The sequence below is a fragment of the Rana temporaria genome, chromosome 11 (assembly GCF_905171775.1).
Source record: "Rana temporaria chromosome 11, aRanTem1.1, whole genome shotgun sequence".
Taxonomy (NCBI): Eukaryota; Metazoa; Chordata; class Amphibia; order Anura; family Ranidae; genus Rana; species Rana temporaria.
In genome coordinates this window covers 155,619,115-155,645,811 of record NC_053499.1, presented here as the reverse complement: position 1 = coordinate 155,645,811, position 26,697 = coordinate 155,619,115, and positions in this window count along the sequence as shown.

The following is a 26,697-nucleotide window of genomic DNA, read 5'->3' as shown; positions in this document are numbered from 1 at the left end:
GGATGTGGGGCGCAGCCTTTTTTTCCGTGTGGCGAAAATGGCTATATTCGACCGGGGGGGAAAAAATAAAAAAAAGGGGGGGGGGGGATAAGAATTGCATTATTCTAATGAGGATGTAAATGAAGAGAATGGCTTAAGATATGCTAGCTGTCAAAAAGGTTTTAGTTTAGGGGGAGGAAGAAAAAAAAAAAGAAGCGCTGCCCAGCAAGGTAATGCAATAGATGGAGTCATCCTCGGTGTAATGGCAGACAGCCAAAAAGAAAAGACAAAATGTCTTCATTGTCAAGCCTATTGTTAGAGGCTCTTAATCACGCAATTTCTTGGTCTCCCTGCCAGCTGTCAAACAACGCGACATACATTAAGGACACGTATAAGAAGAGGAGTGCGCTGTGACAGTTACCGAAAGTGACAATGGCATCATAAAAATATTGCCAACCGTAGAGAGAGAGAGCGAATTGAGTTACGAAATTGATTATACGGAATATAATTTTACCTTGTTGCTATTTTTAATTCACACCAATTACTTTTAATTATGGTGCGCAAATGAAAGAAATGAGTGTGTCGTAGCTGGTGTGGTCTCAGGCCCCCTCTTCAGGAGATGGGAACTAGTCAAAGAAGAGTACCCAACCAGCACCAAAGGATGGAGCTATAGAAATGTAGCGCTACCCCCCGAAGGAGTCGCGTTAATTTAACCAGTTCTTCCCCAGACTTGGTGCAGAGGGAGCCAGGATGTAAGAGTCCAGGGCTTACTACGCATGCACCAATGGAGCGTCACCGCAAGAGGAAATCCGTGCCAACTGAGCATGCGCCAACCTGCAGGAAACTGCCCAGGAGGCGCACCGGAAGTGACCTCAACCTGATGGAAAAAAAGGTGGGAAAATGCCCAGGAGGCACACAGGAAGTGACCTCAACCTGATAGAAAAAGGCAGGAAAATACCCAGGAGGCACACAGGAAGTGACCTCAATCTGATGGAAAAAGGCAGGAAAATACACAGGAGGCGCACAGGAAGTGACCTCAACCCGATGGAAAAAAGGTGGGAAAATGCCCAGGAGGCACACAGGAAGTAACCTCAACCTAATAGAAAAAAGGTGGGAAAATGCCCAGGAGGCACACAGGAAAATTGGCAGGAAAATACACAGGAGGCACACAGGAAATGACCTCAACCTAATAGAAAAAAGGTGGGAAAATGCCCAGGAGGCACACAGGAAGTGACCTCAACCTGATGGAAAAAGGCGGGAAATTACACAAGAAAGTGACCTCAACCCAATGGATGGAGGAGGCTCCCTGCTCTTTGCAGCTGCTGCTACCAATGATTCAGGCTATATTACCCGCTTGTTAATATGAAAAGACCCCCGCTCTCTGTGCAGATCTCCAGCTCCTCCTTCCCCTTGCTCTGCTGATAGGATGACATCGTTGGCGCATCAGGGGAGCCAGGAGAGGACACACAGCCATGACCGCATAGCGGGAGGCGAGGGGCCACTGTGGTCTGTGTTAGGCCCAGCTGGACCGTGGTCGCCGTACAGCAGGAGGTAAGCGGTGACCAGGGTCCGGGTGGGCCTAACACACCTCGGTCATCAACAGGCCACTGACCTGTCCCCCTGCATTAGCCAGCTCTTGTTAGGAGGTGCAGCCCTGGCCCGCCGCCCACCAGGAAAATGCCCAATGTGTCCTATGGCCAGTTCGGGCCTGACCACCACATATCCTACATCTCAAAGGATCCAAAATATCCAAACTGGATGTTCTGTACTGGCTTTCCAACATATGGTTGAACGATCAGCCAGCCGTTCTCTTGCACTAGTTGGGTTGGAAGATGCTTAGCTTTGCCCTATCTCATATTTTCAATTTATTTCAAGTTATAGGCTATTCTTCCCTAATAATACATGTATTCCCAATACACTCTACAACACTCCTTTCTTCCATCTCTGCCCGGCATTGCTTGCACCTTCCTTCATATGTCTCTCATTGAAGTCACTGAAGACCTCACTTATCGGCACGGAGGACAGGTCTGGATTATGAGCTACAACTTCGTGAAGGAAATTTTTATTTCCGACGGGACAGATGATTTCAATATTTGGGCTCACCGAACATAAAAAGAACTATTTTCTATTCATATAGTCTTGTAAAACAGACACCTTTGACTTCATCCTTTCAAGGGAAATTGGATAGGTTTTATGATCTACACTCAAGCTCAATATGTGGGACGCTGTAAATCAAACGGGGATTAAGCCTTAACGCTTGTCCTCAGCCGGGGAAGGCAACTGGAAGCTGGACTTTTTTTTTTTAAGTTTATGCCAAAGATGGTATAAAGGGTAAAACTTTCACCCTCTGGCTGGTGACACAACAAACATTCCGGCCTCACTGGCCCCTAGCCCAATGAAATCCAGGATAAAAAGAACAAAAGAACGACTGACACTTCAAGTATTGGCTATTATTTAATTGCAATCAATCCGATTTTTTAGTGAATTGTAACACGTGACCCTAGGGAAAGTAATAGCAGTGCCGGAAAAAAGTCATCTAGAGCCAAAGGAAAATATGCAAACCCCCCCCCCCCCCGGAAAAATATAAATTAAGCACTAGTGTGCATGCTTTCCCCCCTAAGTGTACACCCCCCACCCCCCTCCTGCAGGACAAATCTTCTACCCTGCCAAAATCCCCCCTCCCAGCACAAACCTTTGCCCCCCCAGCTCAAATCCTCTCTCTCCTCAAATTCTCCCCGCAAAAATCTGCACCCCCCCCCCAAAAAAAATAGTCACTCCTTGCACAGAACCTCTACCCCTCAAATTTCCCCTCCAAGTACAAGTGGAAGGAAAATGATAAATTGTTTTCAAATTTTTTTACAAATAAATATGTGAAAAGTGTGGGGGGGGGGCATTTGTATTCAGCCCCCTTTACTCTGATACCCCTAACTAAAATCTAGTGGAACCAATTGCCCTCAGAAGTCACCTAATTAGTAAATAGAGACCACCTGTGTGTCATTTAATCTCTGTATAAATACAGCTGTTCTGTGAAGCCCTCAGAGGCTTGTTAGAGAACCTTAGTGAACACACAGCATCATGAAGGCCAACGAACACACCAGACAGGTCAGGGATAAAGTTGCAGAGAAGTATAAAGCAGGGTTAGGTTATAAAACAAAATTCCCAAGCTTTGAACATCTCGCCGAGCTCTGTTCATTCCATCATCGGAAAATGGAAAGAGTATGGCACAACTGTAAACCTACCAAGACATGGCCGTCCACCTAAACTGACCGGGCAAGGAGAGCATTTATCGGAGAAGCAGCCAAGAGGCCCATGGTAACTCTGGAGGAGCTGCAGAGATCCACAGCTCAGGTGGGAGAATCTGTCCACAGGACAACTATTAGTGGTCTCTCCACAAATCTGCCCTTTATGGAAGAGTGACAAGAAGAAAGACATTGGTGAAAAAAAGACATAAGAAGTCCTGTTTGCAGTTTGTGAGAAGCCATGTGGGGGAGGGGACACAGCAAACATGTGGAAGAAGGTGCTCTGGTCACATGACACCAAAATTAAACTTTTTGGCTTAAAAGCAAAACGCTATGTGTGGCGGAAAACGAAAACTGCACATCACCCTGAACAAACCGTGAAACATGGCGGTGGCAGCATCATGTTGTGGAGATGATTTTCTTCAGCAGGGACAGGGATGGTTGCCACTGATGGTTGGCACTGATGGGGGGCACTGATGGGCACTGATAGGTGGCACTGATAGGCACTGGTGGGTGACACTGATGGGCACTGGTAGGTGACAATGATGGGCACTGGTAGTGGACACTGATGAGCAGCACTGGTAGGTGAAACTGATTGGTGACACTGATAGGTGGCACTGTGGGTTCTGATAGCTGGCACTGTGGGCTCTGATGGGTGGCACTGTGGGCGGAACTGTGGGCACTAATGGGTGGCATTGTGGGCACTGATAGGTGGCGCTTGTGGGCACTGGTAGGCAGCACTGTTATGCACTGGCAGGTGGCACAGATGAGCAGGCGCCTGCACTCCTTCATCGGGACGGATGTTCCTCTGACAGCCGCCGGTGATCAGCTATTTTTTTCTCCTCGTGCTATCAGCGTTAGGAAAAAAAATAGCCAATTACCGGCTCTGTTTACATCACATGATCAGCTGTCATTGGCTGACAGCTGATCACATGGTAAGGGGTCGGGATCGACCCCTTACTCGGATCTGTGATCAGCTGAGTCTCATCAAATCGCTGATGACAGAGCGCGCCGCGCTCGCCTTGCAGGGGGCATGCAGGCCGCTCGAGAATTGGAGGACGTCCATGGCAAATTAGGTCCGCGCTGTAGACGTCTTTCGGCTATAGCATGGATCTGGAGTAGTTAAACGTCCTTGCTGCTTACTGCATCAACTCCAAGGTAGAGCCATTTTGGATCTTGACACTTGGATCGGTTCTCCGAGATGTTCCATGTTTATGGCAATGTATGGACAAGCCTGTCTATGAACCTATCCTCTTTGAGAAGATCTGGCAGGTTTTCTGTAAACAATTAACAAAAAAATTATGTTAATATAGCATAAACGACCTTGCTGCTTAATGTTTCAGCTCCGAGGTGAAGCCATTTTGGATCTTGACACCTGGATCGGTTCTCCATAATGTTCCATGTTAATGGCAATGTATGGACAAAGCCTGTCTATGAACGTATCCTCTGAGCAGATCTGGCAGGTTTTCTGTAAACAAACAACAAAAAAATTATGTTAATATTCTGTAAACGACCTTGCTGCTTAACGTGTCAGCTCCGAGGTGGAGCCATTTTGGATCTTGACACCTGGATCGGTTCTCCAACATGTTCCATGTTAATAGCAATGTATGGACAAGCTTGTCTATGAACGTATCCTCTTTGAGCAGATCTGGCAGGTTTTTTGTAAACAAATAACACAAAAAAATGATGTTAATATTCTGTAGACAACCTTGCTGCTTAATGTGTCAGCTCCAAGGTGGAGCCATATTGGATCTTGACACTTGGATCGGTTCTCCAATATGTTCCATGTTAATGGCAATGTATGGACAAGCCTGTCTATGAACGTATCCTCTTTGAGCAGATCTGGCAGGTTTTTTGTAAACAAATAACAAAAAAAATGATGTTAATATTCTGTAAACAACCTTGCTGCTTAATGTGTCAGCTCCAAGGTGGAGCCATATTGGATCTTGACACTTGGATCGGTTCTTCAATATGTTCCATGTTAATGGCAATGTATGGACAAGCCTGTCTATGAACGTAGCCTCTTTGAGAAGATCTGGCAGGTTTTTTGTAAACAAATAACAAAAAAAATGATGTTAATATTCTGTAAACGACCTTGCTGCTTAATGTGTCAGCTCCAAAGGTGGAGCCATTTTGGATCTTGACACTTGGTTCGGTTCTCCGAGATGTTCCATGTTAATGGCAATATATGGACAAGCCTGTCTATGAAGTATCCTCTGAGCAAATCTGGCAGGTTTTCTGTAAACAAATAACAAAAATGATGTTAATATTCTGTAAACGACCTTGCTGCTTAATGTGTCATCTCCGAGGTGGAGCCATTTTGGATCTTGACACTTGGTTCAGTTCTCCGAGACAGTTTTCTGTTTATAGCAATGTATCGACAATCCTTTCTACTAACGTAGCCTCTTTGCGTGATGCAGGCCGCTCGAGAATTGGAGAACGTCCATGGCAAATTAGGTCTGCGCTGTAGACGTCTTTCGGCTATAGCGAGGATCTGGAGTAGTTAAACGTCCTTGCTGCTTACTGCATCAACTCCAAGGTGGAGCCATTTTGGATCTTGACACTTAGATCAGTTCTCCAAGATGTTCCATGTTTATGGCAATGTATGGACAAGCCTGTCTATGAACGTATCCTCTTTGAGCAGATCTGGCAGGTTTTCTGTAAACAAACAACAAAAAAATGATGTTAATATTCTGTAAACGACCTTGCTGCTTAATGTGTCAGCTCCAAGGTGGAGCCATTTTGGATCTTGACACTTGGATCAGTTCTCCAACATGTTCCATGGCAATGTATGTTAATGGCAATGTATGGACAAGCCTGTCTATGAACCTATCCTCTTAACAGATCTGGCAGGTTTTCTGTAAACAAATAACAAAAATGATGTTAATATTCTGTAAACGACCTTGCTGCTTAACGTGTCAGCTCCAAGGTGGAGCCATTTTGGATCTTGACACTTGGATCGGTTCTCCGAGACAGTTCTCTGTTTATAGCAATGTATCGACAATCCTGTCTACGAACGTAGCCCCTTTGCGTGATGTCTGCTCGGTGCAAAGGCCTCTTCGTCAGACATCAACACCTTCTGTCTACTCCTCCTTGAATCGCAGAGTTAATTAGGGAATAAAACCTACATTAATGAGTTGAAATGTTCATTACAGGGTTGACAATTCCATTTTCACCATCGCTATTGATCACTAAAACAGAGGCCACTTTTTCACAGCCTGTGTCTGATATGTTTACAGATATGTCCACCTTGACTGATATGCAAGCAGTGCAATCTTCACAGCCTTATAAATAGTCTAGATCTAAATATGCTGATCACATGGAAACTATACCTTCCTTTGGCACTGACTCCCGTATTGAAATGTCATGTCCTGTTCAGATGCAAATCTTACTCTTTTATACAGCTCTGCTCTTGTACATATTTAAAACCCATTTATTGTTAAAGCTGAACTCCAGGCAAACAGCGAAATGCACAGATGCGGAATGATATTCAGTATACAAGCAGTTTTTTATCTGTAAAAGGAGCTGTACCTCTGTCCATCCAGTCCTTTGATTTAGGCAGCTCTACTTAGGGATGCCACCTGTCCGGGATTCATCGTCTAGCGATTTTAAGTCTAGCTGATATTTGTTGCATGTCTCAGAGCAGGTGGAGAGCAAAATTGCATGGGGAGGCAATATTTTTTTTGCCCAGGGTCCAATCAACTATAAGGATGGCCCTGGCCGTCCCCTCTACCTCCAACAATACGTGATAGGTAACTCTGGTAGCCGCTGAAAGAAGAATGCTGCGGATGGATTGCGGGTCTCGACGTGTTTCACTTAAGTGCTTCTTCAGGGGAGAATTGTTCACAAATGTGCTGTATTTAGCAGGAATCAGGCACGTGGAAACCTAATGAACACCCAAAGCCCCCAAAAATACAGTCTAACATTACATATACCAGCTCAATCTTCCCTCTATATAAACCAACCTGAATATAAGCCAAATGCACCTAATTTTACCACAAAACAATGGGAAAACTTATTGACTGGAGTTTAAGCCTAGGGTGTCCATCTGCATGCCTTACTGTGCCTCACTTTGCCTCACTGTGTCCATGCCTCACTGTGCCCATGCCTCACTGTGTCCATGCCCCACTGTGTCCATGCCTCACTGTGTCCATGGGCATGCCTCACTGTGTCCATGGGCATGCCTCACTGTGTCCATGGGCATGCCTCACTGTGTCCATGCCTCACTGTGTCCATGGGCATGCCTCACTGTGTCCATGCCTCACTGTGTCCATGCCTCACTGTGCCTATGCCTCACTGTGCCCATGCCTCACTGTGCCCATGCCTCACTGTGTCCATGTGCATGCCTCACTGTGTCCATGCCTCACTGTGCCCATGGCTCACTGTGCCCATGCCTCACTGTGCCTCACTGTGCCCATGCCTCACATTCCTCACTATGCCCATGCCTCACCGTGTCCATGACTAGACTTACGTTTAACATGGGAGTATATAGAAGGGGTGCCCGGACTTGAAAAATCGGTGCTCCCCAGCTGTAGGTTCCCCAGACAGAAAACATTGCACAGTGAGGAGAACTGGGGCTACGTGTGTGCCAAGTTTCGGGTCCAGGGGACCTATGGCCGGCCGATACCGGGTCCCCAAAGTTACCGGAGAAATTACCATTTAACATGGGAGTCTATGGAAGGGGTGCCCGAATGTGAAAAATCGGTGCTTCCCAGCCGTAGGTCCCCTGGACAACAAACTTTGCACATTTGTAGAGGAAGAGGGTGGTCATATGTGTGCCAAGTTTGGGGTCCAGGGAAACTACAGCCGGCTGGTACCGGGTCACCAAATTTCCAGGAGTTCAGGTGCAAAAAGGTGACTCGAGTATAAGCCGAGGGGGGCATTTTCAGCACCAAAAAATGTGCTGAAAAGCTCGGCTTATACTCGAGTATATACGGTATATTATTTTTATTTTGCAACATTTTTGTAGTAGAATTTTTTTGTAATCTTCATTCATGTGGTTGAACGTAATTTCCAGATAGAATTCCTTGTAGGCATAAAGACGAGGCCAAAATATGTGGGAAATCTCCTCCGATGTGATTCCATTTTCCAGGGAAAAATGATTGCACTCAATTCCTGACCTACATTTCCCAGTTCCGTTGCCGCGTTTGTCCTTTTTCGAAAAAAAAAAAAAAAAACAACCAATATGTTTGTATCGCTGATGGGAAACAAGCTTGACTCTGGAAAGATTTACCTTAATGTTCTTCTAACCTCTCAGAGGGTAGCGCGCCGCGAGACGTTGCGTTAAGGGCCTCTGCTGGACTACAGCTCGTCACGTATGATATCAGCCACGCAAATGTGACATGATGCCCACGGACCATTGAGGATAATTCAATGTGCCATTTTGTTCCATGGCTCGAGAGATCCCATAAACAGAGATGTCACCAAGGAGAAAGGATTCACAGATACAGTCTAACAGATTAGAGGAAGACTTCAAAGCAGTCATCAGGTCTTAACACAAGTGTTAATTAGGACATCACATCTTCTGAAGGTAAAATATACCATCAGCATTTAACACACCTAAGATTAGCCAAACATTTCCTTAAGGGGAAAATATAATGGTCAATATATATTTTTAGATGTATAGTAATCTCTTATAGTTCTGTTTTTACATGGGTATACCGGTAATATTTTTTCGTTTAGTTTAGCTTTTTTTTTTTTTTATTTGAATTTTTTTTTTTGCAATTAAAAAAATTATTTGAATATCATTTTTTTTTATAAAACATATTTATTTGAATATTAAATTTTTAGCAATTTTTTTACAATTTTTTTTACACATTTTTTACAAATTCTTTACAATAAAAAGTATGACCCAAGCATTTGTGAGTTTTTAACACACAATTTACACAGAAGTTACATTATCCATTATCTTACGCATAATAAAGAGAAATCTATAATCACATAGAATGAAGCAGGTGTAATCTTTAATAAATAACATAAAAATTACCGTATTTATCGGGGTATAGCGCGCGCCGGCGTATAACACGCACCCCAAGTTTCGAAGGGAAGTTTAAGGAAAAAAATTACATTTTGGATGTCTTGCCCGACGTTCATCAGCGGCCTTGTCCGCCATAGCGGCCTTGCCCGGCGTCCATCGGCGGCCTTGTCCGGCGTCCATCTGCGGCCTTGCGCGGGGTCCGTCCAGCATTGTCGGTGTCCGTCTACTGTCTTGCCCGGCGTCCATCGGCGGCCTTGTCCAGCGTCCGTCTGCGGCCTTGCGCGGGGTCCGTCCAGCCTTGTCGGTGTCCGTCTGCTGTCTTGCCCGGCGTCCATCGGCGGCCTTGTCCGGCGTCCGTCTGTTTGGGTTTGGCGACTCGGTCGAGCTGTGCAGAGCCGGATTTCCGGTGTGTTTGGCTCCTCTCGGCTCCTCTCGCGTGGCTGCGGGCAGAGCCGAGCCTGGCCGAGCCTAGCCGAGTGCCCAGTACACTCGGCTCAGCTCGGTCTTTGTTGGTCTTTGTCGGCGTCGCTCTGAGACAGCCAACAAAGACAGGATCGGTGTATAACGCGCACCCACAATTTTCCCCTGATTTTAAGGGGAAAAAAGTGCGCGTTATACGCCGATAAATACGGTACATAAAATTAAATTAATATCAATAAAATAAATGAATACAATTAAAATATTTTTTTTAAATTGCGCCAATCCTCAAACCCCCCCCCCCCCTTAAACACTCAGACAAACAAATAACTACAGTAACTGCCTTAACAGCTATAAATGGGTTAACCACTTGTCTACCGGGCACTTTTAACCCCATTTCTGCCCCAGGCCAATTTTCAGCTTTCAGCGCTGTCACACTTTGTATGACAATTGCGCAGTCATGCTACACTGTACCCATATGGGATTTTTACAATTTTTTTTTCACACAAATATCGCTTTCTTTTGGTGGTATTTAATCACCACTGGAATTTTATTACAGTGGAACCTCGAATTACTAGCATAATCCGTTCTAGGAGAATGCTCGTAATCCAAAGTACTCGCATATCAAAGTGAGTTTCCCCATTGAAGTCAATGGAAACGAAAATAATTAGTTCCCCATTGACTTCAATGCCATGCAATACCACACAGAAATGGAACCTCCACTTTTTGGAACCCTCCCCTACAGGTATTTGCACCCACTTCCGGGCATAGACTCCCAGGGGGGTCACCCCCCCGCTGTCTTCTGGGAAATGCACAGGTCCAGTTAAAGGTAGGAAAGGTAAATGGGAAGAGGAAAAGGAAAGGAAAGATAAATGGAAAGAGGAAAGGAAAGGTAAATGGAAAGAGGAAAGGAAAGCAAAGGTAAATGGAAAGAGGAAAGAAAAGCAAAGGTAAATGGAAAGAGGAAAAGGTAAGGAAAGATAAATGGAAAAAGGAAAGGGAGAGAGGAGAAGGAAAAGGAAAGATAAAGGGAAACAGGGAAAAGAAATTAAAGGAAAAGGAAAGGAAAGATAAATGGAAAGATGAAAGGAAAGGTAAATGGAAAGAGGAAAGGAAAGGTAAATGGAAAGAGGAAAAGGAAAGGAAAAATAAATGGAAAAAGAAAAGGGAAAGAGGAGAAGGAAAAGGAAAGATAAAGGGAAACAGGGAAAAGAAATTAAAGGGAAAAAAAGGAATGAAAGATAAAGGGAAATGGAAAGGGAAAGGAAAGCAAAGGTAAATGGAAAGAGGAAAAGGAAAAGAAAGATAAATGGAAAGAGGAAAGGAAAGGTAAATGGAAAGAGGAAAAGGTAAGGAAAGATAAATGGAAAAAGGAAAGGGAAAGAGGAGAAGGAAAAGGAAAGATAAAGGGAAACAGGGAAAAGAAATTAAAGAAAAAAAAAGAAATGAAAGATAAATGGAAATGGAAAGGGAAAGGAAAGAAAAGAGAAAGGAAAAAGAAAGAGAAATGGAAAGTGAAAAGTAGGCAAAGGAAAAATAAATGGGAAGAGGAAAGAGCAAAAGGAAAAGGGAAGGAAAGATAGAGGGGAAAAGGAAATAGGAACAAGGAAAATAAATAAAAGGGAAAAAAGAAAGGAAAGATAAAGGGAGAAAGGAAACGGAAAGAAAAGGAAAGATAAAGGGAAAGAGGAAAAGGAAAGGAAAGATAAATGGAAAGAGAAAAAAGAAAGGAAAGAAAAGATAAGTGGAAAGAGGAAAGAGGAAAAGGAAAGGAAATGAAAGATAAATGGAAAAAGGAAAGAGGAAAAGGAAAGGAAAGAAAAGGAAAGGGAAAGAGGAAAGGGAAATGAAATGAAAGGGAAAAAAATAAATGAAAGATAAAGGGAAAATTGAAATGGAAAGGAAAGAAAAAGAAAGATAAAGGGAAAGGAAAGTGAAGAGTAGGGAAAGCAAAGAAAAATGGGAAAAGGAAGGGAAATGAAAGGGAAAAAGAAAGGGAAGATAAAGGGAAAAAGGAATGGAAAGATAAAGTGAAAGGAAAGATAAAGGGAAAGAGTAAAAGTTAAAGGAATGGAAAGAGGAAAAGGAAAGGAAAGATACATGGAAAGAGGAAAGAGAAAGGAAAGGAAATGAAAGGAAGGATAAATGGAAAAAGCATCCATTAGAATAGTAGTTTTTTAAAAAATTAGCGGGGCGCGTTGGCCACCAAGCAGCCCCAGTCCAGCAAATTATGAAGAAGGAGCAAGGGATAGGCAATTTTTACATGACCATCGATCTCTTTCTTTTTTTACCGTACAAAAGAAAAAATAATTAGCACATCGTCATATTTAAACAATTGCTTACTTTACATAAAAGGGACGTGAGCTCATTTATTTCTAAAACACTTAACATGATCCTCCTGCCTAATGACTTGTCACATGATTTATGGTGCCATGTGACGCCGCATCATGCTAAATTCATGGCTCATACCGTAACGAGTGAACAAATTATTCAGGAGCAGAGATCTTCTTGAGCCAATTCCAGTCTTTAGTTGGGTGGGGGTAGGGGGGGACTTAAGACATTTAATATAGCAGTATTGGTTGATCATTTTTTTTTTTTTTATGTTGGGAAAGATAAAACCTGATGACCAGAGCAAGTTCTGGAAATATATGAAGAATGATAATGACATATGTATGTAAGATAATTATAAGAATAATGATATAAAGTGGGACGCATGGAGTAGTCACACTTTTATTCTGCTTATGACCAAATTAAAAAGAGGATTCAATAAAACTCTTCTAAACAAAGCCGAGCTCCAGGTGAAGCAAATGTAGATGGAAAAATTAAGTATTTGGGGAATTTTTAAGGTGCAAAATGAATTGCGTAAATGGTATCAACTCTAATGTATAAAAGATTTTTTATTTTGAAAGACAAAATAAAAAAAAATTGTTAAAACATAACAATTGGCAAGTACAGTTTAACACAATTTTATGGAAACAGCACTAAGAGGTCGACTTCCCAACATGTTTCGCCCATGTATCGGGCTTCTTCAGGGGATGCTGTCCAATTAAGAGGTACAAGCCTTCTATCAAGAAAACAGAAACATATACATATCATAATTACATCAATCGGTTTAGAATTGCATATCATCTACATAGTATTTCATTTATTTCAAATACATAACAGCTTAATATATCCATGTGCATTTCTGTTACCAAGGCGATACTGCTTACCGATATCTCCTAAAATATAGATCCAAACACTGCCAGAATTCCTAGGTGTCTGACTGCATCAGGCGGCCATAGAGGGCATTCAAGGACCAGCATATGTAATCTAAGTACATTCATCATATACACTATATTGCCAAAAGTATTGGGACGCCTGCCTTTACACTAGGGTGACCACGTGTCCCGGACTGCCCGGGATTATCCCGCAATTTTAATTTGTGTCCCGTGCCCCCGGGAGCCTTCATTTCGGGACAATACAATGTCCCGGAATCAAATAAGGACTGGCTGCCAGCCTGCCACAGAGCCACTGTAACAAAAGAATGCTAAACTCACTGGTTGCTAGGGCCGCCCCGCTTGGCGTGTAGGCGCACATGAACTTTAATTGGCATCCCAGTCTTAGTCTATAGGGTTCAATATTGAGTTGTAGCTACCCTCTGCTGGTCCCACTGTATGTAGGAATGTAGCCTCCCCGTCTCGGTTTCACTGTATGCAGGAACGTAGCCCAACCTGTCTCGGTTTCACTGTATGTAGGAACGTCGCCAACCTGTCTTGGTCCCACTGTATGTAGGAACTTAGCAAACCTGTCCTGGTCTCACTGTATGTAGAAACGCAGCCAGCCTGTCTCAGTCCCGGGGGCCAGATGTGGCCCTTTGCCTGCCTTTATCTGGCCCTTGAGGCACTTTTCCACCAACTGACACCAGTGATGGTGCACCATTACCTATCAATGCCCATCAGTCACCTCTGTCATCTCCATCCTCCCTGTCATCTCCCTACCACCCATCCCTGTCATCTCCATCCTCCCTGTCATCTCCATACTCCCTGTCACCTCCCTACCACCCACCCCTGTCAGCTTCCTAACACCCATCCCTGTCATCTCCATCTTCCCTGTCATCTCCCTACCACCCATCCCTGTCATCTCCATTCTCCCTGTCATCTCCATACTCCCTGTCACCTCCTACCACCCACCCCTGTCAGCTTCCTACCACCCATCCCTGTCATCTCCATCCTCCCTGTCATCTCCATCCTCCCTGTCACCTCCCTACCACCCACCCCTGTCAGCTTCCTACCACCCACCCCTGTCATCTCCCTACCACCCACCCCTGTCAGCTTCCTACCACCCACCTCTGTCATCTCAATCCTCCCTGTCATCTCCCTATCACCCATCCTTGTCATCTCCATCCTCCCTGTCATCTCCCTACCACCCATCCCTTTCATCTCCATCCTCCCTGTCACCTCCCTACCACCCACCACTGTCAGCTTCCTACCACCCACCCTTGTCATCTCCCTACCACCCACCCCTGTCAGCTTTCTACCACCCACCCCTGTCAGCTTCCTACCACTCACCCCTGTCATTTCCATCCTCCCTGTCATCTCCCTACCACCCACTCCTGTCATCTCCATCCTCACTGTCACCTCCCTACCACCCACCCCTGTCATCTCCATTCTTCCTGTCAGCTTCCTACCAACATACCCCCTGTCATCTTCATCCCCCCTGCCAGCTTCCTACCACCCCACCCCATAACATTTTCTGGGGCACAAAACATATGATGGATGCAGGGACAATTTTTCTCTTGACAACACAGACAGAAGGACGTACGTCCTTCCAGTGAAACCACAAATGAAGGGACTTTTTTTATTTCAGTGACACCAAGGAGGGACATTCTTTGTTTTGGGGGGGCGCACATATCTGGTCTTGCCTAGGGCGCCAAATTGCCCCGCACCGGCCCTGCATCAGTGCTGCCTATCAGTGCCCATCAGTGCTGTATATCAGTGCCCATCTCTGCCACCAATTGGTGCCCATCAGTGCTGCATATCAGTGCCTATCAGTGCTGCATATCAGTGCCGCCTCATCAGTGCCGTCTCATCAGTGCCCATCAGTGCAGATGAAAAATTACTTATTTACAAAATTTTATGACAGAAACAAAGAAAAAAAATTGTATTTTTTCAATTTTTTTAAGCAAAAAAATAAAAACTGCAGTGTTGCATGACTGCAAAATTGTCATTCAAAGCGTGACAACGCTGAGAGCTGAAACTTGGCCTGGGCAGGAAGGGGAGAAAAATGCCCGGTAGGGCAAGTGGTTAAATAATTTATATGTATTGGTTATTTTTGAAGGTGTGCTCCTTTAAAACACTGTCCACATGTCTACGTATTTGTGAACCTCACCACCGTAACATCGCAGGAAGCAGCGGCGGCCGCACACTGAAGCAATCAAGACGCACATCCGCATTCTAATAGAGTAAACAGCCTGTTATTTATGCAGCCAAATTGCAGTGAAGGATGATCTATCAGCGAAGGAATAGATCTTCCTGAATTATGGATTATATACACAGAAAGGCACTTTACATTCTCCCTCCGTCTAATTTCTACTTAATATTAAATAGCTAGAAGTACACGTCTAAAAATGACAATGATGAGCTGTCACCGGCTGGGTGACACCGGCCACTTTTCTCGCGTCGGATGAGATGGCATCTAGGCTTTGATGGGACAAAAGGAAACCAACGGCCCTTCGCTAGAGAACCGTGAGATACTATGTTACCATCTTGAAACGCAATCTATTTACACGGAAGGGGCCGGTCTGGCTTCCAGTCAGTTGTCACTGGAAACATTTTTTGGACCAGATTCTCGTAGATTGGCGTATTTTTGTGCGGGCGTAACGTATCCTATTTACGTTACGCCTCCGCAACTTAGACGGGCAAGTGCTGTATTCTCAAAGCACTTGCTCCGTAAGTTGCGGCGGCGTAGCATAAATAGGCCGGCATAAGCCCGCCTAATTCAAATTTGGAACAGGGGGGCGTGTTTTATGTAAATGGGTGGTGACCCGACGTGATTGACGTGTTTCACGAACGGCGCATGCGCCGTCCGTGGAATATCCCAGTGGGCATTGCTCCATAGTACGCCGCAAGGACGTATTGGTTTCGACGTGAACGTAAATGGCGTCCAGCCACGTTCACGGACGACTTACGCAAACAACGTAAAATATTCAAAATTGGACGCGGGAACGACGTCCATACTTAACATTGGTACGCCGCATGTACGTCACCATATAGCAGGGGTAACTTTACGCCGGGAAAAGCCTAACGTAAACGGCGTATCTGTACTGCGTCGGCCGGGCGTATGTTTGTGAATTTGCGTATCTAGCTGATTTACATATTTCTAGGCGTAAATCAGCGTACACGCCCCTAGCGGCCAGCGTAAATATGCAGTTAAGATCCGACGGCGTAAGAGACTTACGCCGGTCGGATCTAATAGAAACCTATGCGTAACTGATTCTATGAATCAGACGCATAGATACGACGGCTCGGACTCAGAGATACGCCGTTGTATCTCCTTTGAGAATCTGGGCCTATGTATTGTAATTTCCGTATTGCAGACCCTGTTATATCTATTACTGTGTACAACTCCGCGGGAGATGATAGCGCTGTATAAATTATAAGGTGGCGAAAGCTGAAACTCCAGGCGGGCCGCTAACTTTACATTGGTCCCTGTTCCAATTCCTGAGTCCTAACCATATTCTTCAATGGGAAACCCTAACCCTAACCCTAACCCCTAACCCTAACCCCAACCTGTGTAGGGTTGCCACTTCTTCTTCAAGCCAAACCTGAACAGTTTAGCAGCGCACAGCTATTTTATTTTCTTTTTTTGTATGCACTTTAGCTGTGGTCTCTAAACTGTGGCCCGGGGGGGGGGGAGGGGGCAGATGTTTTCCCTTTGCTTGCCTTTATCTGGTCCTTGGGTGTCAGGATGGGCAGCATGCCAGCATCTAAGATGGCAGCTGTGGAAGACGGCCTGGAACTTCAGCTCTTGCCAGAACGCTGCAGATGCGCATGTGCACGCGTGTACATGTGTGCGCGCCGCGGCGGCGTGCGCGCACTCAGTGACAGCCATGGCGCCAGACAGGCTATTTAGACTGGGTCAGTACCCAGACTCAGATGCTGTCAGCTCAAAAGCGTTCTGTTTGTTCTGTTCCCCAGTATCTGGTACCTGTTCCTGTTTTCTGACCCGGCTTGTCCTTGACGCTCCTGCTTCCTGCCTGCACCTGACCCGGCCTGTTTTGACTTTGCATCTGCCTACTCCTTCTGCTACCTTGCTGCTAGCCTAATACCGACTCGGCCTGTACCCTGACTCCGCTCCAGCCTACGCCTCTGTTCCTGACTTGTCCACCAGTGTATGACCCGGCCTGCCTGCACCTGCTACCTCTTCAGCCCTTCAGAATCCTGCTGAGCATCCACCCCACCTACAGCTACACATGCTGTACCACATGCTGTCCTGTACCAAGCCAAGTTCCTGCTATCTGCTGACCGCTGCTCCTGGTCATCTCCTGTGCGTGTTTGGGACGTAGTGCTCTGCGCCCCGAGCCCACCCTTTTTCAAGCCTATTAGGCCTCGTACAGACGACCGGATCTATCCGCTGGGATTGATCCGCGGATCAGTTCCAGCAGACAGATCCGGTCGTGTGTACGTCCGAGCGGACATTTCCCGGCGGATAAAAATCCAGCCGACGGATTCCCAGCGGATAAAAATTTCTTAGCATGCTACAAAATCTATCCGCTGGAATCCAGTCCAGCGGACTGATCCGGTCGTCTGTACATACTCACCGGATCAGTCCGTCCGCTCCCCTCCCTCGCATGCGTCGTAATGATTCGACGCATGCGTGGAAGTATTTACCTTCCAGCGTCGCGCACGTCGCCGCGTCATCGTCGCGGCGACGGTGCGACACGTCACCGCGGATGTATTCCGCGCGGATTTCGATCTGATGGTGTGTACAGCCATCAGATCCAAATCCGCCAGAGGATTTATCCGCTGGAAACGGTCCGGCGGACCGTTTCCAGCGGATATCCTCTCGTGTGTACGGGGCCTTAGAGCCTCTGACTCTAATCATGTTCTTCTAAAAAAATTCTGGAAACAAGGGGATCTCCGCGGGAAAAGTAAATAAATGTTATTTAAAAAATTTGGTAGACGATTCAATTTGTCAACCTCCACCCAAAAAAAAAAAAGCAAACACAAAAGCGGTTATTCCAGGATTTACACTCTAAGGGCTAGATTCACAAAGAGATACGACGGTGTATCTCCTGATACGCCGTCGTATCTCTGAGTTCTGCCGGTCGGATCTATGCGCCTGATTCATAGAATCAGGTTCCGCATAGATCTCCCTAAGATCCGACATGTGTAAGTGACTTACACTGTCGGATCTTAGGCTGCAATCTCACGCTGTCCGCTAGGTGGCGCTTACGTTTGTATACGCGAGGAATATGCAAATGAGGAGTTACGCCGATTCAGAAACGAACGACCGCCCGGCGTTTTTTTTTTACGTTGTTTGCGTTCAGCTTTTTCCGGCGTATAGTTAACCCTGGGTCTATGAGGCGCAGCCAATGTTAAGTATGGCCGTCGTTCCCGCGACTAAATTTGAATTTTTTACGTTGTTTGCATAAGTCGTTCGCGAATACGGATGGACGTAATTTACGTAAACGTCGAAACCAATGACGTCCTTGCAACGTCATTTGGAGCAATGCACGCTGGGAAAATTTCCGGACGGCGCATGCGCTGTTCGATCGGCGCGGGGACGCGCCTGATTTGAATAGTACACTCCCCCTAGCCGCGGAATTTGAATTCCCCCGGGGGATTTACGATACGCCGCCGCAAGTTTTGAGGTAAGTGCTTTCTGAATTAAGCACTCGCCTCAAAAACTTGCGGCAGCGGATCATAAATCAGATAGATTACACGGATCTAAAGATCCGCTAACCTATCTGAATCTAGCCCTAATAATATACATTTACGCCGACTGTAAAGTGAAAAGGAATAGAATACGGAAACTGCGCCTCCTAAAGAAATAATACGACGTAGAACCATTAGCGTGAAAAAAGCAGAGAGATGAAAACCAGACTTTAGATAAGAACATGGAGCAGAATTTACTTCCCCAAAATCTCCAACCAGAGACAATATTCAGAAGGAAATGAAAAGCTCGTCCTACACAGGCTTTGAAGATCTGTACAATGAGCTGCATTATGACGTCCCGAAGGAAGACGGATCGGGTTGTGGTGGAAGACGTCCAAGAGCAGGTCGGAGATGAGAGTGGAATGGGGATGAATAAATGGCAATTGTTGGCTGTTATTTTTCAGGGACTCTGGAAGAGTTGTGGTCAATGTGACTCCAGATTCTGTTTAAAGTGACACCGTCAGTCATCTGAAAAATGTAATGTGTAGTTCCCGCCTAGTGTAGTGTAGGTTGTTACTCACATTTAGTTAGCTCCTCTGTAATCAGTAGAGCAGAGTTTGATTATTCAGGGCTGCTCAGTCTCTCACAGGCTGCTGCTCTGATTGCTTCCCCCTGAATTCTAGAGAAATCTTGAATTATAGTGGGAGGAAATACAGAATCAGCAGTGGTTGAAAAACCATTACGCCAACATTGTGTGAATTTTTTTTTGCAACAACCACCATTTTATTCTCTAGGGCCTCTGCTAAAAATATATACAGTGGCCCGGATTCAAGAAGCAATTGCGCCTGTGTAACCATAGGTTACACAGCGCAATTGCTTACTTGCCCCGGCGTTACGAATGCTCCTGATTCAGGAACATCGTAACGCCGACTGCAGCCTAAAATCTGCGTGGCATAAGGCTCTTATGCCACGCATATCTTAGGCTGCATTCCCGCGATGGCCGCTAGGGGGCGCTCCCATTGTGCTCAGTGTATAGTATGCAAATTGCATACTAACACCGATTCACAATGTTGCGCGAGCCCTGCGTACGCAATTTACGTTGTTTCCGTACGGCGTGTTTAGCGTAAGGCTGCCCCTTCTAATAGCAGGGGCAGCCAATGCTAAAGTATACCCGTCGTTCCCGCGTCGCGACGTTCGATTTTTACGTAATTTGCGTAAGTGATTCGTGAATGGCGCTGGACGCCATTCACGTTCACTTTGAAGCAAATGACGTCCTTGCGACGTCATTTGCCGCAATGCACGTCGGGAAAGTTTCCCGACGGAGCATGCGCTCTACGCTCGGCGCGGGAGCGCGCCTAATTTAAATGCTTCTGCTCCGTGAATCGCGGGTAGCGCAGGAAATTTGCGGGGGCGCAGGGCAAAAACGCTGCCCTGCGCCTCCGTAACTAAGGGGCAAATCTACCTGAATCCGGGCCAGTATGTATATATATATATATATATATATATATATATATATATATATATTAGGGCTGTTACTGATCAACAGTTTTCTGTTCGATTAATCGTGTTTTTTTTTATCGATTAATCGACTAATTTCGATTAATTATAACGCACATAGAGATCCAACTACTTTTAGCTGATCTCCTTGCAGGCTGATTCCCAGTGCAGCTACCAACCACTGGAAAAATGGATAGCAGGATACAAAAAAACACACAAAGGCAGCGCTCGATGGGAATAGCATTAAAACGTTTATAGTCTTCAAGTAGGTAACCAAATAAATATTGCACTGGAGATAAAATCGATGTAGCTACATAAACTGTAAAAATGGTGCGAGTAATACCAAACGGTACCAAAAGCAGTCATAAAAACATGTAGCTAAGTATGATACTGGTATAAAAATGTGTACAATGATACCACTGCTGAATCCAGATGAGGAGAGGTTAACTTAAGTCGGCATGTAGATGTCCGTCGGCATGTAGTCCGTCAGCATGTAGATGTCCCGTGAAGGAAACGATCACAACTCCCAGTGGATGGTTGTAGAATCCCAGGTTGATAGAGGGAAGTGTAACAACCCTTGCGTGTGGCAGATAGTGAGGTCCCGCCGCCATGCAGATAAGAAGGCACAGCAAAGGAGCCCCTCAGATGGACACGGCAAGCCCCGCCGGTGTCCGTGACGTTACTGGATCTCCGACGGAACTCCCTGAAGGCCCAGAAGCCGGCGGAGAGGTGAGTACCAATCAAAAGAATTTTAATCGATCAAAAAAATTAAAGATTAATCGATTAATTAAAAGTTAATTTGCACAGCCCTAATATATTTATATATATATATATATGTATCATTTTTGTGCGTTCTAAGTCATTTTCTAGCAATGCGCGCGCGATATTTCATTCCGGCAAGGTCCGGCGGCTGCCGGCCCTTTAGCCGAGGATCCCCGCCGCGCATGCGCCGCTACAATCAGCGGTGCATTGCGAGGGGAATATCGACTAAACAATACAGGTTTAGGAGATATTCTTTATACCTACAGGTAAGCCTTATTATAGGCCCTTATTATAGGCTTACCTGTAGGTAAAAGTGGTAGTATAGGGCAAGATTCTCAGAAGAGTTACGACGGTGTATCTCAGGAAACACCGTCGTATCTCTGTTTTTGGCCCTGGGTATCTATGCGTCTGATTCCTAGAATCATTTTCGCATAGATACGGCGTAGATCCGACAGGTGTAAGTCACTTACACCGTCGGATCTTAGATGTAATTCGACGCTGGCCGCTAGGTGGCGTTTACGTTCAGTTCTCATTTGACTATGCAAATGAGCCTGATACGCCGATTCCCGAACGAATTTGCGCGTCGTCATTTACGTCTTTTCCGTAAGCATAAGGTTACCCCTGCTATATGAGGGGTAACCTTACGCCAGTCCGCCGTATGCCATGTTAAGTATGGCGTCGGGTCAGCGTTGTCTTTTTCCGTCGGTTACGCCGTTTTACTAAGTCGTTCGCGAATATGACTTTACGTCAATGACGCTCACGTCGGCGTCATTGACGTTTTCCGTCATGAGCTGGAGCATGCACAGCTCCGCCCGGCGCATGCGCAGTTCAATCGGCGTTGCGTGGCGCGCTTATTTTGAATACAAGCCGCCCCCTTTGAATTACGCGGCCATATGCCGGGCCATTTACACTACGCCGCCGCAAATTACGGAGCAAGTGCTTGGAGAATACGGCACTTGCTCCAGTAAGTTGCGGTGGCGTGGTGTAAATGGCTTACACTACGCCGCCGCCGATTCTATGAGAATCTGGCCCATAGAGTTTACACACAGCTCTCCCTGTTCTTCAGCTCCGGGGACCGATCGCGGGACTCCAGCGGCGATCGGGTCCACGGGTCCCGCGGCCGCGGTCACAGAGCTTCGGACCGCGCGCCCGCGACCCACGGCTGGGCACTTAAAGGGGACGTACAGGTACGTGCTTGTGCCCAGTCGTGCCATTCTGCCGACATATATGTGCAGGAGGCGGTCCTTAAGTGGTTAATAGCATCATGGGCCCCTGGGCAAAGTAATGCTCTGGGGCCCCTACAACGGAGACAATTTTGGGGCAGCGTGGGCTCAAGGGCCAGCTGCTTTGGGGAAAGTGCAGGGGCCCCCCATGCAGTGGGCAGTGGCTAGTTGTGCCCTCTCCTTAAGACAGCCCTGGGCAGGACCAGCAGAGTCGGCGCACCAAAAATGTAAAAATTTCCTCTTTAACTAAAATCCAACGTGAAGACAACTTGTTGTGAAAAACTAGCGAGAAATCAGGAAGGTTTTGCAACAAGAGCGGGGAAAAATCAATGACTGCTAAAATGCAATAGTTTTAAAACTAAAATCAATAGACATTAAGGGTAATGCTATGCAAATTGGCCGGCGCGGCCGTTGGCAGCTCGGTTGATGTTTAAGGAATGCTCAGATCCTGAAGGTTGGTGACTCAAAAACCCCGAGTCATTTATTGAGTTAAGTAGAGTATAGATCACTAGAAAAATATACTTTAAGTGTCATTCTTTTTCATTAAAAAATCTTTCTTTTCAAGTGCTTGTCACCGGGACTTCTCGCAGATGGATGGAGGAGCGGCGAGAGAAGAGGTGACCGGCCAACCTCGCATGAAACCATCATAGCTCAGAGAAAGATGAATATGGGGAGGCCGGTCTCTGCTAAATTACTCTCTCTGCCAATTAATGATACGAAAGCTTTAAAGCAGAACTTCAGCCAATTAATAACAAGCTGAAAATGATTAGCCTATTAAAAGGTAAAAATAAAAAAGCGGCCTCTGTTTTAACATTCAGTTTTAATCCGGAGCTCAGAGATGCAGTACTTGTTTTCCACCACAAGAGGTCCACAAGAGCCCATGCTGTTATTGACCAGCCCCCCCCCCCCCCCCAGCTTGTGACTGGACGGTGAAAGGAGAAGCAGCAAAGTGATGAGCTCACCTGACCGGTCACTCTGCTCTCTCCTCCAGGGCCGTTTTCATAGCATCATGGGCCCCTGGGCAAAGTAATGCTCTGGGGCCCCTACAATGGAGACAGTGCAGGTAAACAGATATCAAGAAGGTAGGAGGCAGACAAGCGGAGCTTCCCCTTTTGGGTGGAGCTCCGCATTAATTACATGAACAATCATTCTGTACAGCAAGGAAACAGAGGGGAAAATACTACATATATAAAGTAACAAAGCTGTCCTGTGCACATAATATATCTGCTAGATTGATACCTCCCCAGCACTCTGACCCCTCTCAGGGGCGCCATCAGGGGGGTACAGGCAGTACACCTGTAAGGGGCCCGGATGGCAATCCCCTTTAAAAAAAATATATATTTATTTTTTTAGGGGTCCGGAGGTTCCCAGGGGCCCGGAGGCCCACAGGGCCCCAGATGGCAACCCCCCTTTTTTTCATTTTATTTTTATATATTTTTCTTTTTATTTTTCTATTTCTTTTATTATTTATATATATATATATATATATATATATATATATATATATATATATATATATATATATATATATATATATATATATATATATATATATATATATATAAGTACACCTGCTGTGCCCATTATGAGGGGGTTCCCGCCATCCCTGTGCTGAGTTCCCGGGTCTGTACACCTGCTGTGCCCATTATGAGGGGTTCCCACCATCCCTGTGCTGAGTTCCCGGGTCTGTACACCTGCTGTGCCCATTATGAGGGGTTCTCGCCATCCCTGTGCTGAGTTCCCGGGTGTGTACACCTGCTGTGCCCATTATGAGGGGTTCCCGCCATCCCTGTGCTGAGTTCCCGGGTCTGTACACCTGCTGAGTGCCCATTATGAGGGGTTCCCACCATCTCTACAAAGTTCCTGGGTCTGTACACCCGCTGTGCCCATTATGAGGGGTTCCCGCCATCCCTGTGCTGAGTTCCCGGGTCTGTACACCCGATGTGTGCCCATTATGAGGGGTTCCCACCATCCCTACAGAGTTCCTGGGTCTGTACACCCGCTGTGCCTATTATGAGGGGTTCCCACCTTCCCTACACTGGGGTCCCCGGTCTGTACACCTGTTGTGCCCAACATGAGAGGTTCCCACCATCCCTGTGCTGAGTTCCCGGGTGTGCACACCTACTGTGCCCATTATGAGGGGTTCTCACCAATCTTACGCTGAGTACCCAGGTCTGAACGTCTGCTGTGCCCATTATGAGCGATTCCCACCATCCCTGTGCTGAGTTTCTGGGTTATCCACACCTGTTGTGCCCATTATGAGGGGTTCCCACCATCCCTACAGAGTTCCTGGGTCTGTACACCTGCTGTGCCCATTATGAGGGGTTTCCACCATCCCTACAGAGTTCCTGGGTCTGTACACCCACTGTGCCCATTATGAGGGGTTCCCACCATCCCTACACTGGGGTCCCTGGTCTGTACACCTGTTGTGCCCAATATGAGAGGTTCCTAGCTTCCCTGTGCTGAGTTCCCGGGTCTGCACACCTACTGTGCCCATTATGAGGTGTTCTCACCAATCTTACGCTGAGTACCCAGGTCTGAACGTCTGCTGTGCCCATTATGAGCGATTCCCACCATCCCTGTGCTGAGTTTCTGGGTTATCTACACCTGCTGTGCCCATTATGAGGGGTTTCCACCATCCTTATGTTGGATTCCTGGGTCTGCACACACCTGCTGTGCCCATTATGAGGGGTTCCCGCCATCCCTACACTGAGTTTTGAAATGATATTGAAAAGGTTGGCGCTTATATGAAGTTTCTTCATTTGAGGGTTAAACCGTTTGCACCACATCCCGTTGTTTCTGTTCCTATCCTGAATATTTTTTTTTATCTCCGTCTATTGAGCCCTATCGTCTCGCTTTGTTGTACAACTTTTCTGATCAGAGAAAAACAAGCGCGCCGCGCACCTCTGGAAATTGCTGCAGCCTCCCGCACGGTTCCGGGGGACGCGTGTAATATTTCCAATTAATGAAGATCCCGGCCTCGGAGATGGTGTTCTGCTGGCAAGATGGCACTTTGCAGAGAATCCCCGGCCCTCCGCCGTACAGGAGGGGGAAGTGGATTAACTTATCTAATAACAGCGGCGGCTTGTACGGAGTAAATAAGATCACGGCGGTGTCATGGAATGAGACGAGAATTTACCTGCAGCTAAAAGAAAAATACGCGGCGGAGACAGCCGGCTAAACATAGCTACGGGGCACGACAAGTGCAGAGCGTTCTCCGCGCTAACAGGAGGCAGAGGTATCCTAAAACAGACGCCGGGCCGTAATTAAATCAAACTGACAACTGCATAGGTACGGGGAGAACGTCGGCGTACCTGAGCGCCGCACTCTAAAGACGCACGTGTGGTACGCGGGCAACAACATTCCTACAAATATTGGCCTTTAACTCGATCGCTGGGGGAGAGCATGAGAATTTTTTTTTAACCGGTTAAAGACCGGCTCACGCACATACACGTCGGCAGAATGGCGCGGCTGGGCAAAGTGACGCATATTTACGCCACCTTCAAATTGCCACCGCCGGCCCACGCACGCCCCTGCCGCGAGCTCCATGACCGTGCCCGCAGGACCTGCGGACTCGATGTCCGCCGGTGTCCCGCGATCGGGTCACAGAGTTGCAGAACGGGGAGATGCCTATGTAAACAAGGCATTCCCCGTTCTGCCTAGTGACAGGACACTGATCGTCTGCTCCGTCATCGGGAACAGTGATCAGTGACATGTCACTCGTAGCCACGCCCCCTAACAGTTAGAATCACTTCCTAGGACACACTTAACCCCTTCCTAGTCCCCTAATAGTTAACACCTTTACTGCCAGTCACATTTATACAGTAATCAGAGCATTTTTATAGCACTGATCGCTGTAAAAAATGACAACGGTTGCAAAATAGCGTCAAAAGTTTCCGATATGTTCGACATAATGTCGCAGTCATGATAAAAATCGCTGATCGCCGCCATTACTAATAAAAAAATGTAATATTATTAAAAATGCCATAAAAACTATTCCCTATTTTGCAGACGTTATAACTTTTGTGCAAACCAATCAATAAACGCTTATTGCGATAATTTTTTTTACCAAAAATATGTAGAAGAATACGTATCGGCCTAAACTGAAGAAAAAAGTGTTTTTTTTATATATATTTTTTGGGGGATATTTATTAGAGCAAAAAGTAAAAAATATTTCAATGGGATTGGCTATGCCAATACCGAAAGATACCTTGGAAACCTTCTGTAACGGAATGACCCATGACACCCAAAGACTTTGTGAGGATGGAGGATACTCCTGTGTCAGCGTCACTGATAACTCTTGGGTCTGAGTCCACTCTGTGCCCTTTGGGCATGGAGTGGCAAGTGAATCATAATTCATGTATTACATGAGATTTGACATCACTGATAGTTCGTATTGCAGGATTTTGAGATACTGCAGGATGTTGACCCCAACCAGTCAATAGTGACTCATCTCTCTGGATAGCCTAGTGAGTTGTAAATGAGGCTAGCTCTTGAAAGGCCTTCCATTGTGTGAGGCTGTTGAGATGCTAACGAAGACTGCTTCTGTGCATTGAAACTAAGAGTCAGGCTGGCTCCTAGACCCTCTCATTATGTATACTGTTTATGTGTGGAATGTACTTGCGGAGACGGAGTGGGTGAAGGTGTTTTGTTGTTATTAATTAAGGAATGTTTAGTAATTAGCCTTAGTGTGTGATTAGGGGGGTGGAGATCTCATTGTTGCTTTAATGCCTGGTACTGTATAT